Genomic DNA, 17,604 nt, shown 5'->3' with positions numbered 1-17,604 from the left:
AGGGTAGGAGAGGGAGAGGGAGGGGGTAGAGAGGGTGGGAGTGAGGGTACATAGGGAGGGGGTAGAGAGGGGGAGGGAGGGTAGATAGAGAGGGGAAGAGAGAGAAGGTGCAGACGTGGCAACAACCCTCCCTACCCCCTCCTCTCCCTCAATCACCCCACTCTCCCTCCTCACCTCCCCAGGAACTTTCCCCTCTGCACCCCACGCCCCATCCCATCTCTCTCCTCCACCCCTCCACAACTCCCTCCTCCACACACCCCCCACCACATCTCCCTCCTCCACACACACCCCACCCCATCTCCCTCCTTCTCATTTCCCTCATCCTTCGCCCTTCACTCCCATTCCCTGCCCCAGCACCTACCCAGATCGTATAGTGCGAGGGCCTGGAACTCAGCCTGGTTCTCGTACTCTGCCCGGCGCTGGCTGTAGACTCCACCTGTCAGCTCGGCCGCCGCTTGGGCTCCCATCCAGGCCCCGAATTCATCTCCGGGCTCGTCCCTGACCCCGGACCCGGACCCCAGGCTCGTCCTTGGTTCCAGCGCCGGCTTCTTTCTCAGCCCCGGTCATGGCCCCATCCAAAGCCCCGGGCTCGGCCCTCACTCCAGCTCCATCACCAGGCTCGGCTCCAGCCCAGGCCCAGTCCCCGGGCTCGGCCCGCGGCACAACCCTCCCCACTCCGGGTGGCCATTGGGCATCGGCAGCCGCGCCATTCCTCATTCACCACAAGCGCTGGGGTGCCCCTTCCTCCTGGGGTGTCCCGTCCTGCCTAACGAGTGCATTTGGGTTGTTTTTTAAATTTCAAGGATTAATAACTTCGGAAATATAGGTGGGAACGCAACGGGAAGATGTTATCGCCACCACGGGGAAAATGTGTGTAGGATGTATGAAAATGGGAAGTCTGTGGCCTAGTGTTTGGAAGAAGATAGAAGTTAACCAGATTGGCACACACAGATACAAACAAGACAGAGACTTTTAGTTATAGAGAGATGAATATGTAGCTATAGAGTTGTAGACGTAGTCCAATCCATCACACAGAGCAGAATACCCACCTTTGACTCCATCTCCACTTTAGCCTCGGGGAAGCAGCTGACATATCAAAGACTTGTCCCACTCTGGTCATTCCTTCTTCTCCCAGCTTTCATTGGGCGGAATGTACTGCAGCTTGAAAGTACACCATCAGATTCAGGAACAGCTTCTTCCCCTCTGTAATCAGGAGTGGTAGCTGTGTGGAATGAGCTTCCAGTGAAGGTGGTGGAGGCAGGTTCGTTTTTATCATTTAAAAATAAATTGGATAGTTATATGGATGGGAAAGGAATGGAGGGTTATGGTCTGAGCGCAGGTATATGGGACTAGGGGAGATTATGTGTTCGGCACGGACTAGAGGGGTCGAGATGGCCTGTTTCCGTGCTGTAATTGTTATATGGTTATATGGTTTATATGGTTCTGAACAGTTCTATAAGCTAGGGTACTGTCTGATTCAACTTTACCCCACCACACATTGGATTCTGCCTCTGGATCTGATGCGCTATGATGCTGAGAATATATTATGTACTCTGTATCTTCCCCTTTGCTTTAGCAATGGTACTTGAGTTTGACTTAATTGTATTCATGTACAGTATTTTTGAACCCGATTGGATAGCATGAAACACAACATTTTTAGCTGTGTCTGACAATAAACTGTAATGTAAAGCAGTGAGTTTCACATTCCACTCACCCACTGGGGTAAACCCCCCCCCCCCCCCCCCCCCCCCTCACATCGGCAGTGGCGCAACTGGTGGAGCTGCTGCCCCTCAGCGCCAGAGACACGGCTGCCATCCTGACCTTTAGTGCCTTCTGTGTATGGAATTTGCACCTTCTATCTGTGACCATGAGTTTCCTCCGGGTGCTCCAGTTTCCTCCCACATCCCAAAGACGTGCAGGTTTGTAGGTTAATTGGCCTCTGTAAGGGGCATGGAATCAGTGGGCCACATTACCGGTTTCTATGCTGTATCTCTAAACTAAACGTGTCTTCCAAACCTCCAACCCATGTCTTAATACTGTGCTGTCCTTTGATTTTAGCCTCCGTGGCTTTGGGAATGTTTCCTGCTATCTTCTCTACGTACAGCCTGTGTAATATTGATCCCTCTGCACAGAACCCATCAGTATCCTCTGCTGCTTGTAGAACAAATGCCAGTCTGTCTCACTATTACAGATACGTTCTGTCCCTGGAACATCCTGGTGAATCTACTCTGCACCGTCTGACGTGTGGTGGCCAGAACCGCACCCAGCGTGTGAGCTGAGGTGAGCAAGGTTTATAAACCTGTACCATGCTGTGGCATTTGTTGTAACTACACCACCGCCAATGAAGGCAGGCATCTTGCCCACATTCTCCACAGCCCAGCAGCACACAACTCTCTGGCCATGAACTACACAGTGGTTTACACTGTTCTGTGTGAAAATGATGCCCCTCAGTTTCAATTATATCTTTCCACTCTCGCCTTCAACCTATGCCCTCTGGTTCTTGATTCCCGTCCACCTCTGGGTGAAAGACTCTGTGCGTGCACCTGAACTATTCCCTTGCTGCTGTTCCTCTGTTGACTGTTTGACGTATGAATGTTGCTATTGCAGCTGCCTCACCTCCCTCCTCTGGCAGCTCGTTCCATAGATGTTTTGCTTATAAAGGAGGTCCAGGTTCTCAGAATCTTGCGTTCAAGTGGTTGCGAGTTTATTGAGCTCACAAATAAGTAACAGCAATACAAATCATAAGCTTCACACAACTAATATTCAGTACACTCAGTATCCAGGCCTTTAAACACGTGCAGTCTGAGCTGCCACTCCATCTGCCACTTCACTGCCTCTCCAGCCCCTCCATCCCCGTCCCTCGATGGCAACTGCTACCTCACGGCACGGCTTCACAACAGTGTGTCACTGCGCTGGGGATGATTCCACAACAATCCCCTATTGTGGAATCATGACTGGGGCCACAGAGACAGGACCTTCAGCCCACGATGTCTGTGCCAAACACCATGCCAAGAACAACTCTTATCTGCCTGCACACCATCCATATTCCCACATTCCCTACATATCCACATGCCCATCCACACACTTAAACACCACTTTGCTCCTATCTGCCACCACCACCCCCAGCAGCACGTTCCAGGCACCCATCAACCTCTGTGTAAAGATCTTACTTTATGCATCACCTTGGCACTGTGCCCCTCTCACCTGGAAGCTATAGCCTTTAGTATCTGTTAGTTCCCCCGCGGTAAAAAGGCTGCGAGTGTCTACCCTATCCATGTCACACGTATCGAGGTGGTGAGTTGTCGAGGAGATGGTGTATTGGGGTGAGCGTTGGGGGAGAGGGAGAGAGTGACGTGTGGGTGTGGGAGAGGCTGGTTGGTGAGAGGGCAGGATAAGGGACTCACGTACCGGCCTGTAGACCCAATGGGGAGGAGGAGATGTGGAAAAGAAGATTGTGGAGAATGGTGGGAGAGGGAGTGAGAATGCAGGGCAGAGGGAAAGTGGACTGTGGGAAAGGGACAGGATAAACTGGAGAGGGGAAGGAGAGGATGAGGCGGGAAGTGTGACAGATGATGGAGACTGAGGGAAAGGGGCATAGATGGACTAGTGGTGTGCCTCAGGGCTCAATGCTCGGCCCGTTACTGTTTGTCATCTACATCAATGATTTGGATGAGAACATACAGGGCAAGATTAGCAAGTTTGCTGATCATACAAAAGTGGGTGGCTTTGCAGATAGTGAAGATGATTGTGAAATATTGCAGCAGGATCTGGATCTATTGGCCAGGTGGGCTGAGGAATGGTTGATATTTAATACAGAGAAGTGTGAGGTTTTGCATTTTGGGACGTCTAACAAGGGCAGGACATACACAGTGAATGGTAGGCCTCTGGGGAGTGTTGTAGGGATTTAGGAGTACAGGTACATGGTTCCTTGAAGGTCGAGTCGCAGGTAGATACGGTGGTCAAAAAGGTTTTTGGAACATTGGACTTCATCACTCACAGTATTGAGTATAGCAGTTGGGAGGTCACGTTGCAGTTGTATAAGACGTTGGTGAGACCGCTTTAGAATATTGTGTTCAGTTCTGGGCACCATGTTACAGGAAAGATATTGTCAAGCATGAACGGGATCAGAGAAGATTCATGAAGATGTTGCCAGGACTAGAGGGTGTGAGCTATAGGGAGAGGTTGAGTAGGCTGGGTCTCTATTCGTTGGAGAGCAGGAGGGTAAGGGGAGATCTTATAGAGGTGTACAAAATTATGAGAGGAATAGATCGGGTAGGTGCAGAGTCTCTTCCCAGAAGGGGGGAATTGAGGACCAGAGGAGATAGGTTTAAGGTGAAGGGGAAAAGATTTAATAGGAATCTGAGGGGTAACTTTTGCGCACAAAGGGTGGTGGGTGTATGGAACAAGCTGCCAGAGGAGCTGGTTGAGGCTGGGTTTATCCCAACAGTTAGACAGGTACGCGGATAAGACAGGTTTGGAGGGATATGGACCATGTGCAGACCGGTGGGACCAGTGTAGCTGGGACATTTTTGGCTGGTGTGGGCAAGCTGGGCCGAAGGACCTGTTTCCACACTGTATCACTGTATCAGTGTGGGTGATTCAGTGTGTTCCTGCCCGTCTATGTGTGAGCACACGTGTTGTGTATGAGCAAAATCCATGGGTACATTGTCATGTTTCTGTGTGTCTAAGTCCAAGCATGTGTGATCAGTTTGAGTGTGTCGTCAGGTGTGTGTGTATATGTATGTGTGGTCAGGTGTGTGTGTGTGTGTCGTCAGGTGTGTGTGTGTGTGTGTGTATGTGTGGTGTGAGTGTGTGTGTGTGTGTGTATGTGTATATGTATGTGTGGTCGGGTGTGTGTGTGTGTCGTCAGGTGTGTGTGTGTGTGTGTGTGTATGTATGTGTGGTCAGGTGTGTGTGTGTGTCGTCAGGTGTGTGTGTGTGTGTGTGTATGTATGTGTGGTCAGGTGTGTGTGTGTCGTCAGGTGTGTGTGTGTGTGTATGTGTGTGTGTGGTGTGTGTGTGTGTGTGTGGTCAGGTGTGTGTGTGTGTATGTGTGTGTGTGGTGTGCGTGTGTGTATGTGTGTGTGTACATGTATGGTCAGGAGTATATGTGTGTGTGTGTATGTGTGAGATCACAGTGCATCTGCATGTAGTCAGGTGTATATGTGGTCAAATGTGTGTGTGTGTGTGTGTGTGCATGATCACAGTCCATCTGCGTGTGATCAGGAGTATGTGTGTGTGGTCACTGTGCAACTTTATGTGGTTAGGAGTGTATGTATATGTGAGCGTTTGCGTGTGCATGTGCGAGTGCGTGTGCATATGTGCGTGTGTGTTTGTGCGTGTGTAAATAACTAATCATTGGTGATGAGCTGAATTATTGAGGAGTGTAGAAATTGGGCACGTCTCCAGTGACTTACCTACCTCTAAATATGCACCATGGAAACAGACTGTAAAGGGCCTGTCCCACTTGCATGCGACTGCATGCGTTTGGCGCGACCAAACGGAAGCGGAGTTGACACTAAGTTCGCGCGTGATGTCATTTGCGTCATACTTACCAATCAGCTGGGCAGGAGGCGGGTCGACCGAATTTGGGCGTCGTACGCCGTCGGGCGGGAACGTCATCACGCAACGGCACGCCAGGTGGTGACGTCATCGCGCAACGCCACACGCTAGGCATATGCCGTCAAGACGCTGTGTATGATGTCAAGACGCTGCGTACACCGTCAAGACGCTGCGTACACCCTCAATGCGCCTGCGGGCCATTGGCACGCTGAATTTTCTGACAGTGCGGGATTTTCGGAGCCCCGCGCAATGTCGGGACCAGTTCCGCACAACGCCATACGCCTCCGCGCTTCAAAGTGGGACCGGCCCCGCGCGGCCCGTACGCCGCAAGCGACCACGTTTGGTCGCGCCAGACGCATGCAATCGCATGCAATTGGGACAGGCCCTTAAGGGTGCGTCACAGCTGGGTTTGGGAACAGCTCTGCCCAAGACAGCAAGAAGCTACAGTGAGTTGTGGATGTGAGCCTAGTCCATCACACAGACCAGGTTCCCCACCACTGACTCCATCTACACCACACTGCCTTGAAGAGACTGCAGACCTAAAGACTTTTGCCTCCATCACAGTGAGGAGATGCTGGGTGAACTCACTGTGGTGGATGTTAATATGCGTTTATTGTTGTTTTTTATTGTATTGTATTGTATGTATGACTGCTGCAATTTCGTTCAGACTTCGGTCTGAATGACAATAAAGGCTATCTAATCTAATCTAATCATAATCAAAGACTTGTCACATTCCTTATCCTTCTCCTGTCTGGCGAAGATACAGAAGCTTGAAAACACTAACCACCAGACTCAGGAACAGCTTCTTCCCCTCTGTTACCAGGCTTCTGAATGGATCTTCCATAAACTAGGGTCCTGTCTGATTCACCTCTACCCCATTGTGGACATTGGACTTTTTCTCTGGAACTGTTGCACTATAATGATGAAAACTACACACTCTGTATCTATCACTTTTCTCTATTGTACTTGAGTTTTAACATTATATTTATCAAGAGTATTATCTGATCTGTTTAGATAGCATGCGACACAAAGCGTTCACTGTATCTCGGTACACATGACAACAATAAAGGCAAACGCAGTAGTAGCGAGCGTCCCCACTCCCTGCAGCAGAGGCTGAAGCTGCAGCGATGCAGCAACAGTGCAGCTCATTCACAGGGTGAATCCCTGTGGACAAGGTGAGCGAGAGGCCAGGCTGAGGGACAGGGCCATGAGGGGAGGGGGTGAGGGACGGGTCACGAGGCGAGGGGGGGAGGGACGGGGCCACGAGCACAGGCTCCGTCGGCGTTGACAGCTCGGTCCCCGTCACTCCTCCGGAGATTCCTACTCCTTCGGCACCGGCTCGATGTGGGGGTTCGGGTCATCATACATCTCCCGCAACTGCAACCAGAGAGGAGTAAAGGTGAGTTACTGCAAGTGGGGGGGGCAGGGGAGAGGTGGGGCCAGTGGGAGGGAGAGTGGGTGGGGGAGAGGGTGGGTGGTGGGAGAAGGGGGGAAGAGAGAGAAAGAGAGGGAGATGGACAGACAGACAGACAGACAGACAGACAGACAGACAGACAGACAGACAGACAGACAGACAGACAGACAGGCAGACAGACAGAGGGAGAGGGCAGGAGGAAGAGGGGAGAGAGGGTGGCAGAGTTGGGGCACGGGGGGAGAGGGGGGGAAGGAGGGAGAGGTAGAGAGAGGGAGGGAGAGAGACGGCGAGAGAGGGGGAGAGAGGGAGAGAGAGGGAGAATGAGGGAGGGGGTGAGGGAGGTAGGGCCAATCTCCTGGCATAGTTGATCTAATTCCCATTGACTAATTAGGGGTCTGTAGTACACCCCCAACATAGTTATCATCCCTTTCTTGATCCTCAACTCCACACAAATATCCAAACTAGACGAACGGTCCGTAATATCACCTCTGACCACTGCTGTGACATCCTCCGTAACCAATAATGTAACTCTCCCATCTCTTTTACCCTCACCCCCATCTCTCCTGAAGCAACTGTTTCCTATGGAGGTGCTGGAAGACTGGATGATGGCAAATGTTGTGCCTTGATTCAAGAAGGGCTGCAGGGAAAAAGCTGGGAACTAAAAGCCATCTGTAGTTGGACTGTTAATAGAGAGTATTGTGAGGGATGGGTTATACAGGCATTTGGATGGGCAAGGGCTGACGAGGGATAGTCAGCATTGTTTTGTACATGGGAGGTCGTGTCTCACAAATCTGATTGATTTTTCTGAAGACATGACCAAATAGGTTTTCTCCGGTCCGCTTCCAGTTACTCGTGCTGGTGAGGGCAGGAACAGGGAGATAGAGGATCTTAATGTGTGGCTGAGGAGCTGGTGCAGGGAGCATGGATTTAGATTCTAATACCCCAGTCCCACTTAGGAAACCTGAACGGAAACCTCTGGATACTTTGCGCCCCACCCAAGGTTTCCGTGCGGTTCCCGGAGGTTTTTGTAGCGCAGGAGGTGTGGCAGCAGAGAGGTGTGGTGTTGCGGAGCTCCCGTCCAGACACAAAAGTGAGGGAATTTAAACATCTTTTTGGACTTCGGAGGAGGCACAGCGGAACCTTTAACATCTTGGAGTATCGCTGCAACGCTGCAGAGATTTATTTTAAAAGTTTCTGCTTGTTTTGGGACTGCGAGCAGTCTTATCAACTAACTGCCGAGCTCCCACAACTGTTGCTGGCAACCTGCCATGAAACTAGCGCACCAAAAGAGGGGAGAAAATCTTTCTGGACTTTGACACCTGCATCCAGAACAGCCCCCCCCCCCCCCCCCCCTTACTGCCTCGCCGGTGCTGACCGGGCCGGTCTGGCTTTTGTGTGGTGTGGGAGGAATTCCAAACCTGCACCGTCTCGGCATCTTCTGTGGCAAAAATCCAAGATGGCAGCACACGTCTCCTCCTGTCTCTAACTGTGTCTGTTTGTTTTACAAATATGATTTCAAGGAATGTTCAACCTAACCAAGTCCCTGGCTCTGCTGAGTCTGCTGTTAATTTTAATACCCCTGCTGAATTTGAATCTGACTGTGACTCTATTTATATGTTCTCTGTTGTTTTTTTTTTTAAATTATTGTCTGTAACTGTGGAACTGTGCTGCTGCCTGTCTTGGCCAGGACTCTCTTGTAAAAGAGATTTTTAATCTCAATGAGACTTATCCTGGTTAAATAAAGGTTAAATAAAAATAAAATAAAAATAAATTTGTCAGTCTTCCTAGTGGTCGAAAGTGGTTTCCGCTTCTTCTATGTTCCTGCGATTATTTCATCAAATTTAAAACCTGCCGCGCCTAAAAATAGGTTGCCGTTTTAAAAATCGGTGATTTTTTAGTCGAAGCCGGTTGCGATGCTAGTTGAAGGTGGTTGCCGGAGGTTGCAGGTAGTGGAAGGTTAAACCTTTTTTTCACCCAGTTTTATGCCACCAGGGAGGTCTTACCTTCCACTACCTGCAACCTCCGGCAACCACCTTCAACAAGCATCGCAACCGGCTTCGACAAAAAAATTACCGATTTTTAAAACGGCAACCTATTTTTAGTCGTGGCCAGTTTTGAATTTTTGGAAATAATTGCCGGAACATAGAAGAAGCGGAAACCACTTTCGGCCATTAGGGAGACTGACAAAACCCTCCGGGAACATCCAGGAACCCCCGGGAACCGCACGGAAACGTTGGGTGGGGCGCAAAGTCTCTAGAGGTTTCCGTTCGGGTTTCCTAAGTGGGACAGGGGCATTAGATGACTCGGATGTGTTTTGGGGTAAGGGTGAATTGTACAAAAGGGACGGGCACTTTAACAGGTGGGGGACCAGCATTCTGGCAGGCAGGGTTGTCACTGCTACACGGGTGGATTTAAACTAAATAGTGCGGGGGGAGTAGACAAATTGGAAATACAAGGATGGAGTTAAAGTGAAAGAGAGTACCGGAAACGTTATTAAAGGCACCAGAATTAACGGGGCAGAAAGCTCACAAAGGGATAGGAGTGTATGGCCAAGTGAAATAGGAATCAATGTGAAAGGTGAGTGGAGTAATGGATTAAACGTATTGTACATGAATGCACAAAATATAAGAAATAAAGTGGATGAACTTGAGGCTTAGTTAGAAATTGCAAGTATGATGCTGTGGGAATTACAGAGACATGGCTGCAAGGGGACCAGGGCTGGGAACTGAATATTCAGGGGTATATAGGTACGTCCTATCGAAAAGACAGACATGTGGGCAGAGGGGGTGGGTTTGCTCTGTTGGTAAGGAATGAAATTCAGTCCCTTGCGAGGGGGACATGGAATCAGGAGATATTGAGTCAGTATGAATAGAACTGAGGAATTGTAAGGGAAAAAATACCCTAATGGGAGTTATCTACAGGCCACCAAACAATGGCCTGGATATAGGGTGCAAGTTGAATCAAGAGTTAAAATTGGCATGTCGCAAAGGTAATGCTACGGTGGTTGAGATTTCAACATGCAGGTAGACTGGGAAAATCAGGTTGTTGCAGGACTCCAATAAAGGGAGTTTGTGGAGTGCCTCTGAGATGGATTCTTAGAGCAGCTTGTACTGGAGACGACCAGGGACAAAGCAATTCTAGATTTAGTGTTGTGTAGGTACAACAGGCAGTGAGGAAAGTTAATGGCATGTTGGCCTTCATAACAAAAGCAGTTGAGTATAGGAGCAAAGAGGTCAATAGACGATAGACAATAGACAATAGGTGCAGCAGTAGGCCATTCTGTCCTTCGAGCCAGCACCACCATTCACCATGATCATGGCTGATCATCCACACTCAGTACCCCGTTCCTGCCTTTTCCCCATATCCCTTGTCTCCAGTATCTTTAAGAGCTCTATCCAACTCTCTCTTGAAAACATACAGAGAATAGGCCAACACTGCTTTCTGAGGCAGAGAATTCCACAGATTCACAATCCTCTGTAAAAAAAAGCTTTTCCTCATCTTTGTTCTAAATGGCTTACTCTTATTCTTAAACTGTGGCCCCTTTGTTCTGGACTCCCCCAACATCGGGAACATTTTTCCAGTGCCTAGCGTGTCCAACCCCTTAATAATCTTATATGTATCCTTCTGCAGTTGTAGAGGGCCCTAGTGAGGCCACACCTATAGTATTGTGTGCATTATTGGTCTCCAAATTTGAGGACATTCTTGCTATTGAGGGAATGCAGCGTAGATTCACGAGGTTAATTTGAGCTCCGACCGCCGGCCTGCGGTCTATAACATCCTGAAGCCGCGGTCTCTGGTGGGAAAGTGTTGATTCAGGGCCTCCACGCCGCGGAGTGTGTTCGACCGTCCCGACGTCGGAGTTTCAATCATCCCAACGAGAGGGCCTGTACATCGGGCCGTCCATAGTGGCGACTACAGAGGGTTTTTGGCCCCGACCACGGGTGAACAAGGTGGAGGACTGGCTGAACTTTGTTGCCTTCTACCACAATGAAGAATGCTGTGGTGGATGTTTGTGTTAAATTTGTTTGTGTATTGTGTGTTCTTTTTAAGTGTATCGCTGCTGGCAAATTCATTTCACTGCACCTTCGGTGCATGTGACGAATAAAATTGACTTTGACTTTGATTTTAATTCCCGGTGTGGCGGGACTGTCATATGTTGAAAGAATGGAACGACTGGGGTTGTATACACTGGAATTTAGAAGGATGAGAGGGAATCTTATTGAAACATATAAGATAATTATGGGATTGGACACGCTAGGGGCAGGAAACTAGTTCCTGATGTTGGGGAAGTCCACAACCAGGGGCCACAGTTTAAGAATAAAGAGTAGGCCATTTAGAACAGAGATGAGGAAAAAAAATTTCACCCAGAGAGTTGTGAATCTGTGGAATTCTCTAGCTCAGAAGGCTATTCTCTGGATGCTTTCAGGAGAGTTAGATAGAGCACTTAATGATATCGGAGTCAATGGATATGGGGAGAAGGCAGGAACTGATTGTGGATGATCGGCCATGATCATAGTGAATGGCAGTGCTGGCTCGAAGGGCCCAATGGCCTACTGCACCTATTGTCTGTTGTGAAAAGGGGGTGAAAGTGGGTAGAAAGGAGGGAGAGAGGGAGTGAGGGGGAGATAGGGGTGAGAGGGGGGGAGAGAGGATGTAGAGAGGGGGAGAGAGGGGATAAAGGTAGTGGAGGGGGAGAGAGGGGGTGGGTGAGTGAGATCGTATGAGAGTGGAGAGTCGAGGAGGTGGGGAGAGGGGGCGGGGGGGAGAGGAGTGGTGTGGGGAGGTGGAGCATAAGTTAGCGGTGGTATGTAGAGGGAGGGGGGTTGCGGGGGAGAGGGGGGGGAGAGTGAGTTTGAGGGTGAGGAGGGCTGGGGGGAGATGCAACAAAAGATGAACTGGATACAGAGAGGGGGACAGGGAGAGAGAAAGGGACACTGGAGATGTGATTCACCCCCCCCCCCCACCCTCTCTGTGAGGACAGACAGTGAGAGGGTGGTGTGTCCCTGTGACCCTCGCTCCCTCCACCCCGTACGACTGAGTTCTTACCTTCACAATGAGAGCTTCCTTCACTTGGTCCTCAGTCATGTCCCCATCGACTGTCACCTTTATTTGAATCCACTGGTGGTCTTCTTCTAAACAAACCAGCCCAACATCAACAAGGTCAGATTGAATACGGCTCAGACAATGTCTTCCCCACTCCCTCTTCTAATGGAGCTTCCACTCCCCACGTTTACAACCCCTTGGCCCTGGCCTTGCCCCGCTGTTCTTTATTTATTTATTTCTCTTTTGGCAAAAAGATATGGACGTACAGAGGCACATAGTGAGAGACAGGGAGAGAGGGATTCAGAGACTGAGTGGGAGAGAGGGAGAGAGGGGGAGTGGGAGAGAGGGTGAGAGGGTGAGAGGAGGGAGAGAGAGGTGAGAGAGGGAGAGAAAGAAATAGGAAGAAAGAAGTAGGGAGCGAGGGAAGGAGAGAGGGAGGGAGAGGAAGAGGGGGATAGGGAGGGAGAGGGAGAGAGAGGGAGAAGGGGAGAGAGGGAGAGATAAGGAGAAGGTGAGAGGGAGGGATAGAGGGAGCGAGAGGGAGAGGTAGGGAGAGAGGGAGAGAGGGAGAAAGCGAAGGAGAGAGGGAAACTGAGAAAGAGTGAGACACCCACAGAGACAGTGAAACAGTAAGACAAAGAGAGAGACAGAGAGAGAGTCAGGGTGAGAGACAGGGAGAGAGAGAGAGAGAGGGAGACGGAGAGAGAAAGGCAGACACAGAGACAGAGAGAGAGGCAGAGAGAGAGACACACGCAGAGAGTCAGAGAGCGAGTGTGAGAGAGAGAGAGAACGAGCATCAGATAGTGGGTGTCATAGAGTTGTACAGTACAGAAACAGGCCCTTCATCCCAACTTGCCCATGCCGACCGCAACACTCCACCTACACTAGTCCCACCTACCCTGTTTGGTTCTAAACCTTTCCTCTTCATGTATCTGTCTAAATATTATAGTCATGCAGCATGGAATCAGGCCCTTCGGCCCACATTGTCCATGCTGACCAAGATTCCCCACCTACACCAGTCCAGCATTGTGTTTAGCTCATGTCCACTAAAACTTTCCTGTCCATGTAATGTACAACTAAATGTCTTTTAAATGTTGTTATAGTACTTGTCTCAACTATCTCCTCTGGCAGCTCATTGTATAAATCCAATACCGCTCTGTGAAAAAGTTGTCCCTCAGGTTCCCTCTCACCTTAAATCTATTCCCTCTCACTTTAAATCGATGTCCTCTGATTTTTGATTCACCTGCCCTGGGTAAAAGACTTGGTCTATTCACTCTATCTATTCCCCTCATGATCTTATCCACCTCTATAACACCCCCCCCCCCCCACAACCTCCTGCACTCCAAACAATAAAGTCCCAGCCTGCCCAATCACCCTAAAGCTCAGTCCCTCAAGTCCTGGCAACAGCCTCATAAATCTTCTCTGCAACTTTCCAGCTTCACAACATCTTTTCCATAGAACAGTGACTAAAACTGAGCACAATACTCCAAATGTAGCCTCACTAACGTCTTGTACAACTGTAATATTATATTCCAACATATACTCAATACCCTGACTAATGAGGGCCAGTGAACCAAATGCCTTCTTGACCACTTTATCTACCTGTGATACCACTTTCAATGAAATATGTCCCTGCACTGCAATGAAATATGTCCCTTTGAATACATCGAAGTCCCTCACCCTGAGCACAGGATCACCCCAGGGTTGCGTCCTCAGCCCCCTATTGTACTCCCTGTACACACATGACTGTGTGGCTAGGTTCAGCTCCAACTTAATAATCAAATTTGCTGATGACACTGTTGTGGTGGGCCTGATCTCAGACAATGATGCGGAGGCCTACTGGGAGGAGGTGGCTGATCTGGCACTCTGGTGTCAGGACAACAGCCTCCTCTTGAACATCAAAAAAAACTAAGGAGCTGATCGTGGACTTTAGGAGGGCACATCATCCAAGGACGTACACACCATTGAGGATAAATGGGGATACTGTGGATAGGGTGAGCGGCTTTAAATACCTGGGAATCCACATCTCTGAGGGTATGACATGGGCATCACACGCCTCAGCACTCGTGAGTAAGGCAAGGCAGCGCCTTTACCACCTCAGGCAATTGAGGAAATTCAAAGTGTCTCCGAGGATCCTCCAGTGCTTCTACGCAGCGGTTGTGGAAAGCATCTTGGCCGGAAATATTACCATCTGGTTTGAGAATTGCTCTGTCCAGGACAAGAAGGCTCTGCAGAGAGTAGTGCGTTCGGCCGAACGCACTATGGGAACTTCACTAGCCCCCCTGCAGGATCTATACATCAGAAGGTGCAACTCCAGAACCAATAAAATCATGGGAGACCCCTTCCTCCCATGCAACGAACTGTTCCAGCTGCTACGATCAAGCAAACGCCTCCTTTGCCATGCTGTGAGAACGGAGGTTGAGAAGGAGTTTCTGCCCAGAGGCCATTAGGACTGTAAACTCCTATCTCACCAGGGACTAACTTTACTGAACCACTCTACTGCTTTTTTTTTTTAAATTGCTGTTTTTTTCCCTTTTTCCTTCCGCCCACAATATTCAATATGAAAAAGAATATGTGATTCTGTTCCATTCTGTTTGTAGTTTGTTTGGTTGTTTGTTTGTTTGTCTTTTTGCACAAAGTCCACGAGCATTGCCACTTTTCATTTCACTGCACATCTCGTATGTGTATGTGACGAATAAACTTGACTTGACTTGCATTCCTAGATCCCTCAGCTCTACAACACTCCACAGTTGTGCCATTCACTAAGGTCTTGCACTGGTTAGATTCCTCTAAAGGCAACACCTCCCACTTACCAGCATTAACCTCCATCAATAATTCCTCAGCCCACTTGCCCAACAGATCCAATTCTGCTGTAAATGTTGAGAACCATCTTTGCTATCTACGATACCACCCACTTTAGTGTCATCTGCAAACTTACTAATCACGCCTTGTACATCTCATCCAGAATGTTGAGACCAACCACAACAGTGATAGGCCCAGTACTGAACGCTGAAGCTCACCACTAGACACTGGTCTGCAGTCTGAAAAATAACCTTCCACATCGCCCTCGGCTTCCTTCCACAAAGCCAATTCTCTATCCAGTCATCTAGATCTCCCTGGATCCCACGTGATCCAATCTTCCAGAGCAGCCTAACATGTGGAACCCTATCAAATGACTTGCTGAAGTCCAATAGACAATGTCTACACTTTGCCCTCATCGACTCACGTTTGGGCCATATCCCTTTCCTGTCCATCAACCTGTACAAATGTCTTGCAAATGTTGTTATAGTAGCTGTGGGATCTACATGCACCGGCAACTCGTTCCTGTGTGGGTAAAGATGCACCTCAGGCTTGTATTAAATCTTTCCCATCTCAACCTACACCCACGTCCTCTGGTTCTTGATTCCCCTACTCTGGGAATAGACAATAGGTGCAGGAGTAGGCCATTCAGCCCTCTGAGCCAGCACCGCCATTCACTCTGATCATGGCTGATCATCCGCATGCAGTACCCCATTCCTGCCTTCTTACCATATCCCCTGACTCCACTATCATTAAGAGCTCTATCTAACTCTCTCTTGAAAGCATTCAGAGAATTGGCCTCCACTGTGTTCTAAGGTAGAGAACTCCACAGATTCAAAACTCTCTGGGTGAAAAAGTTTTTTTCTCATCTCTGTTCTAAATGGCCTACCCCTTATTCTTAAACTGTGGCCCCAGGTTCTGGACTCCCCCAACATTGGGAACATGTTTCCTGCCTCTAGCGTGTCCAATCCCTTCAGTCTGAAGATTCTCAACCTGAAACGTCACCTATTCCTTTGCTCCATAGATGCTGCCTCACCCGCTGAGATTCTCCAGCATTTTTGTTTACCTTCCAATCCCTTAATAATCTTATATGTTATAAAAATCACTGTGCATTCACCCTATCTGTTCCCCGCATAACTTTATACACCTCTATAAGATTACTGCGCAGCCTCCTGTGCTGCAATGATTAAAGTCCTAGCCTGCCCAAATCTGGGTAAAATAATTGGCGAGGCTTTGGAAATGTCAAGGGATAGGAATCTATGATGTGAACACTGGCAAATGGGATGAGAATGGATAGGTACGCGAAAGGCAGCATGGAGATGGTGGGCCGAAGGGTCTTTTCCTCCACTGTGTGGCTGTATGAGGATGAGACTGAGAAAGCAATGAGAGAGTGTGAGAAAGAGTATAAAACAAGAGCTCAATATTACGTGAGATTGAAAGGGATAGATAGATAGAAATAATTTATTACCACACAACCAGGGTCGGTGGAAATTTGGGTTGTCAGCAGCAGTACAATAATAAAGAACACACAATAAAACTGTAACACAAACATCCACCACAGCATTCATCACTGTGGTGGAAGGCAGTGGGATAAGAGAAGAGAGTGAAAGAGAAAGAGAAGGGACGAATGAACAATGAGGCAAAGAGTAAATTGGAGGGAGACATCGATGAGGGAAATTATGATAGAGAAAGAGGGAGAGCGAGGGGGAGATAGAGGGGGAGCGAGAAGGGGAGAAGGGAGGAGAGAGGGGGAGAGAGAGAGTGGGAGAGAGAGGGGGAGAGAGAGGGGGAGAGATAGGGAGAGAGAGGGGAGAGGGAGGGGAGGGGATGAGATGGGGGAGAAAGAGGGGGAAAGAGAGGGGGAAGAGAGGGGGAGGGTGAGATGGAGAGAGAGAAGGAGAGGGAGAGGGAGAGGGAGAGGGAGAGGGAAGAGGGAGAGGGAGAGGGAGAGGGAGAGGGAGAGGGAGAGGAGAGGGAGAGGGAGAGGGAGAGGGAGAGGGAGAGAGGGAGAGGGAAGAGGGAGAGGAGAGGGGAGAGGGAGATAATATAACAGCCAGCCAGAAGGATTACAGAGTGGGAGTGGTGCAGATTGTCAGGCACTGGATTGTAACAGATGTGAATAGAATGAATGCAGATTGACAGAAAGCTGGACAACGTCCCTGAGGTTGTGGACGATAAACTGTGATATAACCCATAAATGCTGGAAATACCCAGCTGGTCAAACAACACCAGTCAGTCTGTACCTTCCTTCTTTGTTGTATGTTTGTATGTGTGAAATGTGTGCTTTTAGTGTTCTTTAGCTTGTTTCATGTGGGGGTGGGGGTTGGGGGAAACCTTTTCTAATCTCTTACCTCGACGGAGATGCGATTTCTTCACGTACCGTATCTCCGTCCACATTGGGGCCTAACATGGAGGAGTTGGCGGCCTTTGCTAGAGACCGACTTCGGGAGCTCCAAGCAGCAAGAGCTACGAACGCCTCGACTCGGCGCTTCGATCGTCCCGACGCAGGGACTTCGACCGCCAGCTGCGGGAGCTTCGATCTCCATGACGGCGATTGGTTCGACAGCTCCGAACGCAGGAGAATACAGAGGAAGATTGGAATTTATTGCCTTCCATCACCATGAGGAACGTGAAGAATGCAGTGGTGGATGTTTATGTTAACTTTGATGGCGTTGTGTGTCTTGTTGCTTTGTGTTCAGTGTGGCTGTACGGTGATTCGGATTTCACTGCACCTTAATTGGTCCATGTGACAATAAACTGACCTTGAAACATTAGTGGAAAGAGAA

Source organism: Amblyraja radiata, chromosome 35, assembly GCF_010909765.2.
Source record: "Amblyraja radiata isolate CabotCenter1 chromosome 35, sAmbRad1.1.pri, whole genome shotgun sequence".
Classification (NCBI taxonomy): Eukaryota; Metazoa; Chordata; class Chondrichthyes; order Rajiformes; family Rajidae; genus Amblyraja; species Amblyraja radiata.
Note: the sequence above shows the minus strand (reverse complement) of the source record.